General features: G+C 42.9%; 1 pseudogene; it reads left to right on the forward strand.

Annotated features, from left to right (window-relative positions):
• The first annotated feature begins 4,450 nt into the window (after positions 1–4,450).
• Positions 4,451–18,369, forward strand: part of LOC121581674 — a 187,918-nt pseudogene continuing 173,999 nt past the window's right edge.

Genomic DNA, 18,369 nt, shown 5'->3' on the forward strand with positions numbered 1-18,369 from the left:
TTTTCTTCAATACAGTAAGTCATCAGCAAAGTCAGAGGTAGAAGGGGGGGGGGTCAAGTTCAAGTGTTGGTTCAGGAAAGTATTACTATGTATTAACACACACTGCATTATTTTGATTCAGGTCCAGTGATTTGGTTCAGGTCCAGTGATTTGGTTCAGGTTCATCCATTTTAGCGATTTGCCTTTGTCACCACAGAGAATCACAGTGACCACATACTGTGTAGCTACAGATATACAGTGCATTGGGAAAGTATTCAGACCCCTTTACTTTTTCCACATTTTGTTACGTTACAGCCTTATTCTAAAATTGATTAAATAGTTTTTCCCATTCATCTATCTACACACAATATCCCATAGCTGGCTGTCATGTGCCTTTTACTGAGGAACGGCATCCGTCTGGCCACTCTACCATAAAGGCCTGATTGGTGGAGTGCTGCAGAGATGGTTGTCCTTCTGGAAGGTTCTCCCATCTCCACAGAGGAACTCTGGAGCCCTGTCAGAGTGACCATCGGGTTCTTGGTGACCTCCCTGACCAAGCCCCTTCTCCCCCGATGGCTCAGTTTGGCCGGGCGGCCAGCTCTAGGAAGAGTCTTGGTGGTTCCAAACTTCTTCCATTTAAGAATGATGGAGGCCACTGTGTTCTTGGGGACCTTCAATGTTGCAGACATTTTTTGGTACCCTTCCCCAGATCTGTGCCTCGACACAATCCTGTCTCGGAGCTCTACGGACAATTCCTTCCACCTCATGGCTTGGTATTTGCTCTGACATGCATTGTCAACTGTGGGAACTTATATAGACAGGTGTGTGCCTTTCCAAATCATGTGCAATCAATTGAATTTACCACAGGTGGACTCTAATCAAGTTGTAGAAGCATCAAGGATGATCAATGTAAACAGGATGCACCTGAGCTCAATTTCGAGTCTCATAGCAAAGGGTCTGAATACTTATGTAAATACGTATTTAATTTAATTTTGTATTTTTATAAATTTGCGGACATTTCTAAAAACCTGTTTTCGCTTTGTCATTGTGGGATATTGTGTGTAGATTGATGAGGAAAATTGTTTATTTAATCCATTTTAGAATAAGGCTGTAACGTATCAAAATGTGGAAAAGGGGAAGGGATCTGAATACTTTCCGAATGCACTGTACCTACAGAACCATAGATTCCCTTCTATCTGTATGCAGCTCTGTCTCATTTGATTAACATTTAAATACATTTTGTAGAACCATTTTGTAAATGTTCCCCTCTGGGATTTATACATTGCTGCAATCGATTGATAAACATCGCTCTCTCTCACTCACTTTCTTTCTCTCTCTTGCTCTGCCGCTCTCTCTCTCTCTGTCTCTCTCTCGCTCTCTCTCTCTCTCTTCACTAGGATGTACTGTAGTTTGCCTCTTGCTTAATCCTCAATGTGCCAAATGCATTTTCATTTAGTCCTCATGCACTCTCTGCAGCAAATTGGCTGAAAACTAAATTCCGTCTGCGTTATCTTCAATAGGGTGAGATTCCAATTTGATCCAGTTCATTTCTGCCACTTAAAGATTCCAGGTGATTTCAGAACATTGTGCTGTCTATCATTCTCGGTTATGCTGTGGGTTTACTGGGCTTGGGTCTAGTCTAAATGATGACATGTATATTTTAGTATGCATTTACATATTTGGGTACATATTTGCATATTTTCACATTGTCTGTGATGTTCCCATGCTTGTTACGTAAGCATTCAAATGATCTCTATATCTGAGAGATGTTTTTGTTGTTCTTTATTTGTACTTTATTTATGGATTTTCAATTATATTTATTTATTTAAGGTTTATTTTGAATTGTACACATTTGCATCTAAAAGCTGAATTGCAGCATACATAGGCCTGTGTAAGTAAGGAAATACAAAATACATACAGCATATATGAGATGTAGTATACAATATTACAGTTAAGCAGCATTAAACAGTCTCACAAAGTAAGGCATAGGACCTGTCAGTCCGAGTAGGGGGAAGGATCAGTTTGTGACTGGATCGACTAGATCTGCCACTGACATGGCCTCTCGTCTGAGGCAGCCATTTGTTGTAATCCTGGGAATTTGCAAGCAACATTATGAGAACAGAGAGACGGTTACAACAAGTGTAACATCATCTTTGTCTGAGAGTGATTGTATTTCACTTATCCTTATATTGAAGATCATGTAACTTTCAAGAGGTGTATAGTACAGTTCTTCAGTATTTCTCATCTGGCAAGGGAACAGATGCCTCTTGCCCCTATCCCTGTGGAGAATGAGACACCCATAATATAGTGACATTCAGGCCCCCAATTTCTGCTGCTGCTCACTGGGGTGAGAGGAGGTTTCCACAGAGGGCTGAAAGTCAGTTATTGTATTTTTCTTTGCACAGCACTCTGCTCTATACTCAGTTTTGTTTTACGTAGCACTAGGAAATGGCCTGCTACACTGCCTGTGATTCTAAGCTCATTGTTTGGAATACCAGGAGGCCTTTCATCTGAAGAATGCTCAAGTTCATGATGGTTACGAAACAATTTTATTAAGTAGGCTGACAGAGCTCTCTGATGAAAAGGAGGAAATGGCTCTATAATATTCTATATATTGTGATTATTATGATTATTATTATGATGATGATGATGATGATTATTATTATTATGTGAAAACCTAGTTATTATTGTACAGTATGTAGATTCTTGTGACAGTTGGTTCTGGGTTCCCAAACGATACAGTATGATCATGCTGTACAGGCTAAATCTTACTTAAGACCCAGTATTACTATGATTGAAATAAGACTTTTGAGCGGCTACTTGAGCAACATCAACTGGCATCACTGTTTCAGCCGTTACAGTTAGCTGGTCAAGGAGAGGACAGCCTAAGTATGAACATTCTGTAGACGCCGTCAAGACATTGACTCTTAGACAGTAATGCCTGAAACGTATTTGACCACGTCAGAGCCCCACAATGGCCTCCAAAACGTATTTTTTACCCATCATTGCATCCATGATAACAGGCATGACAACATGTTTCCCTCTTTGGTCCAACTCTCTGATTGGCTAAGGATATTATTGTAATGTGTGTGTGTGTGTGTGTGTGTGTGTGTGTGTGTTGGAGGGAGGGGGTGGTGGGATTAAGTTCCACTTCAGCTTATCTCCATTAAAATGACTGATTTTGGCTGTCAGCAATGGTCGTGGCCTAGATTTGACTGACAGCGTTGTTTGTTCTGGCGCGGCGCCATTGACACTGTAAATACCCATTGTTGTGCTTTTTTCTCCATCACCACAGTGCAGAAACCTCATTGTGTTAAGCAAGACCAGTTAAACAGGTGTATGGTGGGTAAGGAGGGGTAGTAGTAATGTTCTTCTGCCACCACAGGGAAGCTAGCCGGAGCCTCTTGCTCACCTTACCATTTACATATTTGACGAGGAGTGTTTATTCCCGTAATTGTTTGGTGTGCAGTCTATTAAGACTAGGATTGTTAAAAATATATGGCAGTGGCAAGGGGGGGGTTCCTACTGTGACTTTGCATGCTGGTGAGGATAGAGAAAAGCCACTGAGTGACTCTCAGACCCTTTTAAAAAGATGCCCAAATTGAGCGTCTGCTGGCAAACAAGTCCGGATGTGTTTTAAACACCTGCAGGTGCATAATCGTTTGACCTCCGTAACCCCATTTATATTTTCCTCTGCCTAGTTCCCCACTCCACCTTACTGTCTGTCTGTCTGTCTGTCTGTCTGTCTGTCTGTCTGTCTGTCTGATTCTACAGCCAACTGGGTAGAAGTGATTGTGTATCTCTCTCTTGCTCTGTGTGTGTGTGTGTGTGTGTGTGTGTGTGTGTGTGTATTTATGTGATACATACTATTATTTTGCAGAAAAGGGTCAATTAGATATTAAATTAATACGCATTTAGTTTATTGTGTATTATTGTGGTAGGAGAAACCTTAGTTTTGGTCCTTGTTTCCAGGGAACACAAATTAGTGGGGAACAATATAAAACGAATACAATTAACCCTTTGATCTGTTCAGGTAAGAGATTTGTCCTGAAGGTCCACTGTAGAGTTCTTAATTTCACCATAATTTAAAACGTTGTAATATATTGTTTTCATCTATAGAATAGAATAGGATACTGTAATAAGTTATCGTATGCGTTGTTGGTCAATGCATCCTCATGCTTTTCTGCCTATCCATCACGCCGGAAGAACAAAAGTTAATTCTTAGTTATGGGAATTCCTGCCAGTGTTTTGGCCTTCTGAAGAACATTGTAAAAAATAATTATAGGATATTATATTATTGGATATAATTATAGGATATTGCAGTAGACTACACATATTCACGTTATCGGCAGCAAAGAATGGGGCGCGTTGAAAAGACTGCTTTATTTTCTTGGCACAATCCCCGCCCATACACGCCGTCGTCACCGATTCAAATTGGCAGTGAGGCTGAGGCAAGGCAAGGGGGGTTTCGGCCGGTAAAGTAGGCTACCATCGTCGCATCGCTAGAAGAACGGTTTTTCGGACAGGCTTTGTTCGTGTATGAGCTCCATCACCTCCTCCAGAAATGTGGACGGATATAGGGAAACTACTGCTCTTTCATTTGTTAGTCCTAAAACTTCACTCCTCAAAAGGTTGGTCCAATTTTCTTTGATCCCTAAAATGATGTTAATCGGATAGAATTATACCCTTAATACGCTAAACAGAGAGAAGGGTCCATATGCGGTCTCCTCCGGATGATAGGGATTGATTCCAAGCGCTACAGTGTTACAACAATATGGGAGAACCACTCATTGTTACAGAAAACTCAATGAAAATAGCACACAGTACAAATTGGGGGCGTTTAAACTGTATTTCCGATGTAAAATTAATGAGAAAATGTATGGGAATTGTGTGCGTCTACTTGACATGTGTTCCTCCTTGGATGTGAGGCAGCATCCATATAATTGCAACATAGGATGAGGGGTATTCATCTTTGTCTCATTGTAACGATGTGGTTGATTATAAATTCTAGCCTATAATGATCAGTTAGGCCTACAGAATCAGTCCGTTACAATTGTGTCTACAGTTGCCTGTAACAAAACAGCCTCGGGTTAAGTGACGCTCATAACAGAATCCTCCGTAAATACTTACTGACTGGATGAATATGCTGAATATCAAGTATGCATTCATTTGCAAATGACAGTTTGAGTGTGTGCCTTTTGAGGGCCATATTGATGTGTCGTCGTCCCCCCTTCCTCCCCAGAAACAGAGGCAGAAGAGTGTGAGGAAGGCCAGTTTCAGTGCAATAACAGAAGGTGTATACCGACCATATGGAGGTGCGATGACGATGACGACTGCTCAGACAACAGCGACGAGGAAAACTGTGGTAAGTGGAAAAACAAAAAAATTTCTGAAAGTTTTCTTTTAAAGTTTGTCTCCCATTTCAATTGCTTTCCAATTGCATACACGTTACATTTGTAGCCTATAAACACACCTGACACTTGAGGAACAGACCATGACTAGACTAATCAGAATAATAGTGACTTTTTGGCATATTTGGTAGATTATGGTGGTTTGCTCTCTTTGCATCATAAAAATGTATGTCAAATAATGTTAAAAGCAAGTAACTTTAATTCTACTGGCAGAATCTCTTGGTAGCTATTTTGAACCTGGTGGCTACTGCCTTACATGTAACACTTTCCCACTAGTGATTGAAAGACCAGGAAGATAGGTACCAGGAGCATAGGTACCAGGAGGATAGGATAGGTACCAGGAGGATAGGTACCAGAAGCATAGGTACCAGGAGGATGGGTACCAGGAGGAAGGGTACCAGGAGGATAGGTACCAGGAGGATAGGTACCAGGAGGATAGGATAGGTACCAGGAGCATAGGTACCAGGAGGATAGGTACCAGGAGGATAGGTACCAGGAGGATAGGTACCAGGAGGATAGGTACCAGGAGGATAGGTACCAGGAGGATAGGATAGGTACCAGGAGCATAGGATAGGTACCAGGAGCATAGGATAGGTAGCAGGATGATAGGTACAAGGAGGATAGGTACCAGGAGGATAGGTACCAGGAGGATAGGTACCAGGAGGATAGGTACCAGGAGGATAGGTACCAGGAGGATAGGATAGGTACCAGGAGCATAGGATAGGTACCAGGAGCATAGGATAGGTAGCAGGATGATAGGTACAAGGAGGATAGGTACCAGGAGGATATGTACCAGGAGGATAGGATAGGTACCAGGAGGATAGGATAGGTACTAGGAGGATAGGTACCAGGAGGATAGGTACCATGAGGATAGGATAGGTACCAGGAGGATAGGTACCAGGAGGATAGGATAGGTACCAGGAGGATAGGATAGGTACCAGGAGGATAGGTACCAGGAGGATAGGATAGGTACCAGGAGGATAGGATAGGTACTAGGATGATAGGATAGGTACCAGGAGGATAGGTACCAGGAGGATAGGATAGGTACCAATGTATGCACTCACTAACTGTAAGTCACTCTGGATAAGAGCGTCTGCTAATTGACAAAAAATGTAAAAAATGTAAATGTACCAGGAGGATAGGTACCAGGAGGATAGAGTTGGGAGAAATAACACAGAGACGGGACAGGTGCAACCTCACACCTGAGTTGGGACGCTCTAGGGCAGGGATGGGCAACTTTCAATGGGGGTCGGGGCCATCCCTGCTCTAGGGCCCGATTGTATAGCAGGTGATTTAACTCCTGCTGTCGAGAGTTCCAGGCTATTTTTGGGTCTCTGGCCTCTGGTGTAATTTGTGGTGGAGGCGTGAAAGATGATTGGACAGCACATCTTTCCCATCTCTTCCCACCCACATAGTGCAATCAGCTGACAGCTAGTATACAGTATAGAAGCCTATGCATAGAGTTTTGATAGGTAGCCAGAATGCTGCCAGACTCATAACAAATAATAGAATTCCAATCTCCTTGCTCTGTGTGAGCCCAGCCTGTGTCCTACGTTTTCAGTGGAGCAGCCCAGCCAGTGTCCAGAAATTAAAACCGGTGCTGTTTTGTCTCTCTGAGTTAATTGTGGCTCAAGAGGAATTCCTGCAACTCCCTCTTTACACACACACACACACACACACACACACACACACACACACACACACACACACACACACACACACACACACACACACACACACACACACACACACACACACACTCTTTCTCACACACTCTTTCTCTATTCATCTGTCTCTCTTTCTCTCTCTCTCTTTCTCTTTCTCTCTCATGCTCTCTCTCTCTCTCTCTCTCTCTCTCTCTCTCTCACACACACACACACAACCACTCTGTACAGCATTTATATGTATTGTGGCGATAAAGTCTGAGTCCCTTGGCATCCTAGCCCCCTTGTCTCTGACAGTGACACCAGCAGGATGAGTCGTCAGGCCTCACAGTGAAAACCGGTCATTTGGAGCATCGATCTCAGACTCCCTAAAAGATTCATGTGTCACTGTTCCATACTCCAGGATACTGTCTGGGACGTTTGTTATGTTGTAGATTTAGGGTATTGGTCTGCAGGACCCGTTTGCTCGTTCTTATGTCCAACAGGGTTGGTGGGTTCAATTACATTTCAATCCAGTCAATTCAGGAAGTAAATCATATTTTTCTCACAGAGAAGAATTTGAATTTCTGTTTGCTTTCTGGATTGACTGAATAAAAATGGCATTGACCCCAACCCTGCTTTCCAACCGAATGTTATGTTTTCAGTGAGTGGGTTGCATGTTGGAAATGCCATCTGTAGAAATGCTTTTGGAAAGGCCAAAAATGTCAGCAAGCTAAACCGTTACGCTAATAAAAAATCATTTTAGCAGGAGCCAACCGCTATTTGATGATTGCACTATTTCAACATGCCATTGTTAGGTTCTGAACAAACAGAGTAAGAACTCAAACGGACAACTAGAAAAAGCTCAAACCAAGTTTATTCACCCACTGGATGTCTCAGCTGTAAGCACATTCTGCACATAATCAAACAACCATTTATATGTCAGGACGAGAGTAGGGGTGCAACTTCTTGGAACTTCTTATCTGCTGCCCAATATTGCCCTACTTTTGCGCTGTTGTCTTCGCGGTCGACCAATCAGGTAGCATTTCCTCTTTATCCGGTCACTTCTCCAAGACTGAAGACGTCGTTTTCTTTTCTCCAATTAAAGCTTTTTTGATCTTATTGTATTCCTTATTGTGTAAATAGTAATTAAGGATGTTAACTTATGTTTGACAGAAGAATCATTTCTGATTTTCTTCTCACAGTAACTTTCCATTCACAAAGTTCCTATTCACCCTTCATTGACCCCTAACATGTACATTTGTTATACATGTAGCGTGATCAATAAGTTATAATATAGTGACAGGAATAAGTCTATTTCAAGTTTGCAGTCTTCACTATTGTCTCTAGCTCAGGTGTGAGGTATGCTATGTCTTTCTGAGTCCACAGATAAGGGTGATTGCATTGCTTTATTGTGAACCAGATTGTCGCTAGACATCATCCTCGTTGCCATATTGGAGAATTCCTCCCCTTTTCGTATCGGCTAGGTTTTATTATATCGGTTGGATACAATGAAATGAGTGCTCGTACAAGTAGTACTGTATGTTAAAGATGAATGAGAAAGTGGCTCCTTTTCGAGGCTATTGTATAATAAGCTTAGTTTCCGATCGTGTGATGGAGAAGGCAAAAACAGATGGCAAAAGACTGGTTAGAGAGCGCACAGTTTATGCATTTTTTTTCTTCTATGTTGAAGATTAGTATGTAGAAAGTGTTTTTCGAGGCTGAACATAAGCAGTGTTCACTGTATCGTGTGATGGAGAAGGCAAAGACCGAGGGAGATGTAATGTGTGGCGGTGGAGCGTGAACGTGTCCAACGTATGTTGTGCAGGAGGAGAGAATGGGAAGGATTTAGAGGGTTCAGAGAGCAAAGCCAGTACAGCCCAGTGGAATGGGAAGGATTTAGAGGGTTCAGAGAGCAAAGCCAGTACAGCCCAGTGGAATGGGAAGGATTTAGAGGGTTCAGAGAGCAAAGCCAGTACAGCCCAGTGGAATGGGAAGGATTTAGAGGGTTCAGAGAGCAAAGCCAGTACAGCCCAGTGGAATGGGAAGGATTTAGAGGGTTCAGAGAGCAAAGCCAGTACAGCCCAGTGGAATGGGAAGGATTTAGAGGGTTCAGAGAGCAAAGCCAGTACAGCCCAGTGGAATGGGAAGGATTTAGAGGGTTCAGAGAGCAAAGCCAGTACAGCCCAGTGGAATGGGAAGGATTTAGAGGGTTCAGAGAGCAAAGCCAGTACAGCCCAGTGGAATGGGAAGGATTTAGAGGGTTCAGAGAGCAAAGCCAGTACAGCCCAGTGGAATGGGAAGGATTTAGAGGGTTCAGAGAGCAAAGCCAGTACAGCCCAGTGGAATGGGAAGGATTTAGAGGGTTCAGAGAGCAAAGCCAGTACAGCCCAGTGGAATGGGAAGGATTTAGAGGGTTCAGAGAGCAAAGCCAGTACAGCCCAGTGGAATGGGAAGGATTTAGAGGGTTCAGAGAGCAAAGCCAGTACAGCCCAGTGGAATGGGAAGGATTTAGAGGGTTCAGAGAGCAAAGCCAGTACAGCCCAGTGGAATGGGAAGGATTTAGAGGGTTCAGAGAGCAAAGCCAGTACAGCTCAGTGGAATGGGAAGGATTTAGAGGGTTCAGAGAGCAAAGCCAGTACAGCCCAGTGGAATGGGAAGGATTTAGAGGGTTCAGAGAGCAAAGCCAGTACAGCCCAGTGGAATGGGAAGGATTTAGAGGGTTCAGAGAGCAAAGCCAGTACAGCCCAGTGGAATGGGAAGGATTTAGAGGGTTCAGAGAGCAAAGCCAGTACAGCCCAGTGGAATGGGAAGGATTTAGAGGGTTCAGAGAGCAAAGCCAGTACAGCCCAGTGGAATGGGAAGGATTTAGAGGGTTCAGAGAGCAAAGCCAGTACAGCCCAGTGGAATGGGAAGGATTTAGAGGGTTCAGAGAGCAAAGCCAGTACAGCCCAGTGGAATGGGAAGGATTTAGAGGGTTCAGAGAGCAAAGCCAGTACAGCCCAGTGGAATGGGAAGGATTTAGAGGGTTCAGAGAGCAAAGCCAGTACAGCCCAGTGGAATGGGAAGGATTTAGAGGGTTCAGAGAGCAAAGCCAGTACAGCCCAGTGGAATGGGAAGGATTTAGAGGGTTCAGAGAGCAAAGCCAGTACAGCCCAGTGGAATGGGAAGGATTTAGAGGGTTCAGAGAGCAAAGCCAGTACAGCCCAGTGGAATGGGAAGGATTTAGAGGGTTCAGAGAGCAAAGCCAGTACAGCCCAGTGGAATGGGAAGGATTTAGAGGGTTCAGAGAGCAAAGCCAGTACAGCCCAGTGGAATGGGAAGGATTTAGAGGGTTCAGAGAGCAAAGCCAGTACAGCCCAGTGGAATGGTCTAACGGGTCTGGAGAGATTGTTACTGTTGTTCCTCTGGTTAAACAATTACTGTACTGGGTTTCACACTGTCCTGGTCAGTACACACTTCACAATACCGTGTAGAATAATGGTCGAAAAGTGTGTGTGTGTGTGTGTGTGTGTGTTAGTAGGTTGAGTTGAAGGAATCTGTTCTGTGTTCCTCTGGCTTGAATATGGCATTTATTTTCTGAGTAATATGGCCATTCTCTTGTGTAGACAGACCGCTGCACTCTCAAACCAACACAACCAGTTGATGCTGGTACTGATGCTGGTACTGATGCTAGTCTGATGCTAGTCTGTGGCTGTTCTACAGAAGGTCTCCATCCCCCTCTCCTCCAACACGCCCTCCTTCCGCCACCCCTCCGCCCCCCCCTAAGCACCCCACTGTCTCTCCATCCCGTCCTCCCAACCATCCCAGCCCTGTAGTCCCCATTGACCGACCCCCTCACACACCTTCACACACCTTCACACACGGACGAAGACGCTAGCACACAGATACAGACACATGCATGTATAATCTCACAGATTCAGGCATATGTATGCACGCACACACACACACACACACACACACACACACACACACACAGTGGCATATTAGTGCCATATTTTGCACTCAGCTTATTTTTCTGCTTATGAATGATGTATTATATTATGTATTGTATTAAATATAAAAACATTCATCAATTTAGTTCCTATGCAACACAGAATACCATAACACCATTGTGATACTCTCCTCATTGTTACGTAACTTTGTTATTCCATTTTAGAATGCAGAGACACTCTTCTCTTCTCTTTGAGTTGATAACATCGTGGAATCCTCCCTAGTGTTCTGAAGTCAGATTGGTGCCCTGACATGATGCCTTGGCATAATCCTCTAATTGCAAAATCTCACAAATGATACCCTATGTCCCAAATGATACCCTGTTCCCTTTATAGTGCACTACTTTTGACCAGGGCCCACTATAAAGGGAATAGGATGCCATTTAATATTTTACAGCGTCCCTTTAAAATCTCACTGGCCGTTTTCTTATTTTATTTGGTTGTCATTCAGATAGCTGATTATAGATCTAGGCCTATTCTTGCAATGCCAGGGTAGTGGGTTCGATTCCCGGGACCACACATACGTTAAATGTATGCACGCATGACTGTAAGTCACTTTGGTTAAAAGCGTCTGCTAAATGGCATATATTATTAATATTCCAACAACAATAGTCTACTCCTTAAAATAAAATGTTGATCGCTACACCAGGAGAGAAAGACTGTCCATGTCAGGTTCAAAGAGTTCTGTTGTTTGTCTCTGATCAGACATTTTACATTTTAGTTATTTAGCAGACGGTCTTATCCAGAGCGACTTACAATTCAGTACATTCAACTATGGTAGGTAAATCAACCACGACACAATTATTACGAGAAAGTACAAAATAGCTTCTATCTGCAGAAATCAGTGCTAGTATAAGTAAGAGAATACAAGTGCGAATGAAGGACAAGAACAACAGTTAGCCTAAGGTCCTAGTCTATTTCCTCTATTTCTATAGCTAAAATAAATCCAGGCTTGTCTTCTGGAGGCTGGAGGCGGCGTGAGCTTAAAACCCTCCCTCTCTTTCCTCTTATCCCCCATAGCGTTTATTTCTCCATACGAATCAGAATCCATCTCTTCTTCTGTGTCAAAACACATAGTGTACTGCTTATTTTTAACCTTTATTTAACTAGGCAAGTCAGTTAAGAACAAATTCTTATTTACAATGACGGCCTACTACTAAGGTCCCATTTGGAACAAAATCTCTGATTGGATGTGGTCTCTTCTTCTTCTTCTGTGTCCAATCGTCAACACAGTCCGCTTATAAATCAGGAAGTTATTTTGGGTGGGGGAACCAGTTTGATTGGCTTCAGAGGTTAGTCATGACTTTGGAGCTGTGTCCCAGTGCAGCGCTCGCTCCCCGTTGTGTTCTGGGGACCATGAGAAAGAGAGGATGTATTTATTTATCCACGATAGCACTGCTGTACTATATTGCCTTCTGTTCTGTCATGATCAGTGGAGGCTGCTGAGGGGAGGACGGCTCATAATAATGGCTGGAATGGAGTTTGTGGAATGGCATCAAACACCTGGAAACCATTTGTTTGATGTATTTGATACTATTCCGCTCCAGCCATTACCACAAGCCTGTCCTCCCCAATTAAGGTGCCACCAACCTGTGGTCATGTACAACAGATATTGACGTGATTGGTTCCACGTTTGTAGTCTTCGGAGTTCTGACAGCGAAAATGTAAAGCTTCCAAAATGCATTTCCTCATCTACCTATGATTATACAGACAACAGATATGAATGTGTTCGGTTCAATGGTTCAGGTTAATCCACATTTGGAGCGTTGTCTTGTGAAAACTAAAATGTAAAGCTTTCAAAAAAGTGTTTTGTCTCTTTCTTCCTCCTTCTCCATATCCCAGAGTTCCCTACCAGAGTCATGGTAACAGGTATTGATGTGGGTTGGTTAAATGGTTCAGGTAACCTTGTGGCTCTTCACAAGGAAAAAAAGATGCACATCCGATTATCTGGTGCTATAGGAAAAAACCCGAATATACCGCTAATTTTCAACTCTGTTATGCTCCCCATTGACTTGTTTAGACACACGGATCAGACAACATTTCAATCCCTCTGGCATCTTTGTCAGGTGACAAACAGAGTTGCAGAGTAATTTATTCAGGTAACATTGTGGTTGTACAGTAATCTTCTCTCTGTGGTGCTGTGAGTGTGGTATGGTGGGTGTGTCAGGTCAAGAGTCTGTGTATGTGTGTGTGTTAGTGAATCACGGTTTCCGTCAGGAACATTTTGCTCCGGACAAGTGACCGGGAAGATTTAAATGTATCGGACATTTGAGAAATTTATCGGTCTTCCATATGCATTGGGTGCATAACCCATAAGGCAGATAGCGCCATCAATAAACAAGGGATATTGGCCAAATGAGCCACATTTATATATTCTTAAAAACAGCCTATTACAAAGACACTATTCCTTGTTTCGATGTGCATATGCAAAACTTTATAGCCTATTGTTTTATTGCTTTTTATTTTCCTAAAACAATAATTGTCCACTTCATGGTTCAGCTGTCAGAGATTTGAGCACTAAATGTATCAGGGCATTGCATGCAAAGGCCTATAGGCTTAGATGTCCACTGTATGATATTAATATTTAAACAAATATATATATATATAAACAGTACTAGTCAAAAGTTTGGACACACCTACTCATTCAAGGGTTTTTCTTTATTTTTACTATTTTCTACATTGTAGAATAATAGTGAAGACAGCAAAACTATGAAATAACACATATGGAATCATGTAGTAACCAAAATGTTAAACAAATCTAAATATATTTTATATTTGAGATTCTTCAAATAGCCACCCTTTGCCTTGGCCTTGGCATTCTCTCAACCAGCTTCATGACGAAAGCTTTGCACACTCTTGGCATTCTCTCAATCAGCTTCATGAGGAAAGCTTTGCACACTCTTGGCATTCTCACAACCAGCTTCACCTGGAATGCTTTTCCAACAGTCTTGAAGGAGTTACCACATATGCTGAGCGCTTGTTGGATGCTTTTCCTTCACTCTGCGGTCCAACTCATCCCAAACCATCTCAATTGGGTTGAGGTCGGGTAATTGTGGAGGCCAGGTCATCTGATGCAGCACTCCATCACTCTCCTTCTTGGTAAAATAGCCCTTACACAGCCTGGAGGTGTGTTTTGGGTCATTGTCCTGTTGAAAAACAAATTATAGTCCCACTAAGCCCAAACCAGATGGGGTGGCGTATCGCTGCAGAATGCTGTGGTAGCCATGCTGGTTAAGTGTGCCTTGAATTCTAAATATATCACTGACAGTGTCACCAGCAAAGCACCCACACACCATCACACCTCCTCCTCCATAATTCATGGTAGGAACCACACATGTGGAGATCATCTGTTCACCTACTCTGCGTCTCACAAAGACACGGCGGTTGGAACCAAAAATCTCAAATCTGGACTCATCACGCAGTCTCCTCTGAACAGTTGATGTTGAGATGTGTCTGTTACTTGAACTCTGTGAAGCATTTATTTGGGCTGCAATTTCTGAGGCTGGTAACTCTAATTAACTTCTCCTCTGCAGCAGAGGTAACTCTGGGTCTTCCTTTCCTGTGAAGAAACTTTCAAAGTTCTTGAAATGTTCCGTATTGACTGACCTTCATGTCTTAAAGTAATGATGGACTGTTGTTTCTCTTTGCTTATTTGAGCTGTTCTTGCCATAATATGGACTTGTTCTTTTACCAAATAGGGCTATCTTCTGTATACCCCCCTACCTTGTCACAACACAACTGATTGGCTCAAACGCATTAAGAAGGAAATAAATTCCACAAAGGCACAATTTTAACAAGGCACGCTTGTTAATTGAAATTCATTCCAGGTGACTACCTCATGAAGCTGGTTGAGAGAATGCCAAGAGTGTGCAAAGCTGTCATCAAGGCAAAGGGTGGCTACTCAAATATATAAAATATATTTTGATTTGTTTAACACTTTTTTGGTTACTACATGATTCAATTTGTGTTATTTCATAGTTCTGATGTCTTCACTAGTATTCTACAATGTAGAAAATTGTACAAATAAAGAAAAACCCTGGAATGAATAGGTGTGTCCAAACTTTTGACTGGTACTGTATATAAGGAAGAGAAACCTAGGCTTAGCCCCAGAGAGAGATATGCCGGCGGAATGCTACACTCTTATATGCTTGTTAGATAGGATGTGTCTTTTAAACAGTTAGGCATACAGAAGGAGGCTAATTTATCAATTTTATATAATAATATTTTTTATAAAGAGAAGCATTTTATTGTTATTATCGGCAGCTCTGTTGTGAGAAACATCTCGGGTCCCGGGGCAAAAACTCCATGCTATCCTGGAGCACGAGTACAGGACATTACAAAGCTGCTTCCTACAGTTCCATGACAGCTGCCTGGGGCTGACACTGTCGTAGTTGTCACGATCGTCGTAGAAAGTGGACCAAGGCGCAGCGTGATGAACGAACATATTTATTTATATAATGAATGCACGAACAAAACAACAAAACGAAAACGTGACGTCCTCGGTATAACACAACCGACACGGCAACAAACCAAAACGGAACAAGATCCCACAAACACAAAGGGAAAACAGACAGTTTAAATATGGCTCCCAATCAGAGACAACTAGCAACAGCTGACACTCGTTGCCTCTGATTGGGAGCCACTCTGGCCAACATAGAAATACAATAACTAGACACTCAAACTCAGCACACAAACACAATGAATCTACACACCCTGGCTCAACATATAGAGTCCCCCGAGCCAGGGTGTGACAGTAGTCCATGTGGGGTCAAACAACACTGCTGAAACTGGATTTTAAAGAATGGATTCTAGCTCTGAAAGACTCCAAAAAGCGTCAGACTATTTCAGGCCCTGTACCATTGCTGGGTCAGTGAAAGATTCAGCAGATTACTGGCATTACACATCTGGCTAAAAGACCGCTGTAGCCAGGGACGGCTCCAGGCACAGGCGACATAAGCGGTCGCTTAGGGCCCCAAGCAGCTAGGCGGGGTTTGGAACTCTGTTCGGGGTCTCAACTTACAGTTGAGAGTTGGAATACTAGAAAGTTTGAAATTTGGTTGTGCATCAGCAATTTCTCTCTTGTTATGTCAGTCACTGACAGTCACTCAATTAGCCATGTCAGCTAACAGTTTTTTGATTGGTAAATGAGTCTAGCCAGCTATCTGAACTTGTAGTAATCATGGCCGAATACCGACCAGGCACGCAAGGCACACGAGGCACGCAGGGCACGTGCCCAGGGGCCCTGACCTCCAGGGGGCCCCATTGATTTTGCTAGTCACTCTCACTCAGATGTCATTAATATGGCATAAGTCATGGCAAAATGTGTAGAATTGCAGGAAGTTAGCTTTAAAACGTAAAACATTTGGGGGGTGGAGGCCAACCAAATATCGCTTAGGGCCCCCCAAAAGGCTAGAGCCGGCCCTGACTGTAGCTTGTTGGCATAACTTTTATAGATAACTTTGACACCTTTTGGAAACAGGAGATGCTCTACAGGAATGACGGAGTCCATCTAAATCATCTTGCTGCCTGGACCCTGTCCTCGCATTTCAAAGCTGCGTTGAGACAATGACTTATCAGTGACCCAAGCCCTGCTCAGATCATCCTTACCATTGTGTCGCTGAGCTGTCGTAGTGCTGCTGCAAATGTAAATTTTCCCAGGGGGGGTGGCAGTCATAATGTAAGTAATCGAATTTATGTTCCTCTAAATGCCTCTGTCAATCCGACAGTTATTGTCAGCAGTAATCATGTGCCTATGAAGCTGAGTTATACTGTAAGCACTGAGATGTTTTGCCCTAGTAGGAAGCCAGCTGTGAGCAGTTCAACCTGCACGATCACTGTAATAACTTTTCTGTTGACAAGTTTAGCAGATGTAGGCATGACATGCAGACAACACATTAAGCCTTCATATTCACGCATAACGGACCAAATGATGAAAGGCAACCACTGTAGCTTTTGAATTCTGCAAAGTTCGTTTGGAAGAGGTGAAAAAATTAATTGCTATCTATCAATAAGGACAAACCAACTGGAACCGACAACCTGGATGGTAAATTACTAAGGTTGGTAGCGGAATACATTGAGACTCCCTATTTACCACATCTTCAATCTAAGCCTAGAAGACGGAGTGTGTCCTCAGGCCTGGAGGAAGGCAAAGGTCATTCCGCTGCCCAGAAATAGCAAATAACCCTTTAATGATTGAAACAGCCTCCCAATCAGCCTGTTACCTGTGCTTAGCAAACTATAGGAAAAAATCGTGTTCGACCAAGTACAATGTTATTTTACTGAAAACAAATTAACAACAGTCTTTCAGCATGCTTATAGGGAAGGGCACTCAACATGCTCGGCACTGACACAAATGACTGATGATTGGCTGAAAGAAATTGGTAATAAGAAGATTGTGGGAGCTGTTTAGTTCGACTTAACATAACATATTGCTGAAAAAACGTAGGCATTATGGATTAACATCCTCTGCCTTATCATGGGTTGAGAGTTACCTATCCAACAGAACGCAGAGGGTTGGTTGAGTGTTGTGTACCACAGGGCAGCCGGCTTGGACCATTGTTTTCTTTTTTTCCTAATGACCTTCCACTGACCTTGAATAAAGCCTGTGTGTCTATGTACGCTGACGACTCAACAGTATAAACGTCGGCTGCAACAGTAAAATAAATAACGGACACCCTTAACATAGAGCTCCAGTCAGTTTTAGAATGGGTAACTAGTAATAGGCTGGTGCTAAATATCTCAAACTAAAAGCATCATTTTTGGTACAAATCACTCGCTCAACCCTAAACGTAATCTGGATCTATTATTGAATAATGTGGCTATTGAGAAAGTTGAAGAGACTAAACTGCTGGGCGTCACCTATAGATAGCACGCTATCATGGTCAAAACATATAGACTCAATGGTTACTAAAATGGGAAGAGGTCTGCCCATGATAAGACGTTGCTCTGCTTTCTTGACATCTCAGTCAACCAGACCGGTCCTACAGGCCCTAGATTTGTTGCACCTGAACTACTGTCCAGTTGTGTGGTCATGTGTGACAAAGAAGGACATAGGCACATTGCAGCACGTATTGCACTTATGTACACGGAGGGTGAATGTCAATGACATGCATGTCAATCTCTCCTGGCTCAAAGTTGAGGAGAGATTGACTGCATCACTATTGGTCTTTGTGCGAGATGTTGATGTGTTGAAGGTACCGAACTGTCTGTTCAAGCAGTTGGCACACAGTTCGGACACTCATCGGTACAACACAAGACATGCAACCAGACGTCTAATCACAGTCCCCTGGTCCAGAACAGAGGCTGGGAAACACAGTATTAAATGGAACCATGACTAAATGGAAC

Source organism: Coregonus clupeaformis, chromosome 14 (assembly GCF_020615455.1).
Source record: "Coregonus clupeaformis isolate EN_2021a chromosome 14, ASM2061545v1, whole genome shotgun sequence".
In the NCBI taxonomy this organism is placed as follows: domain Eukaryota; kingdom Metazoa; phylum Chordata; class Actinopteri; order Salmoniformes; family Salmonidae; genus Coregonus; species Coregonus clupeaformis.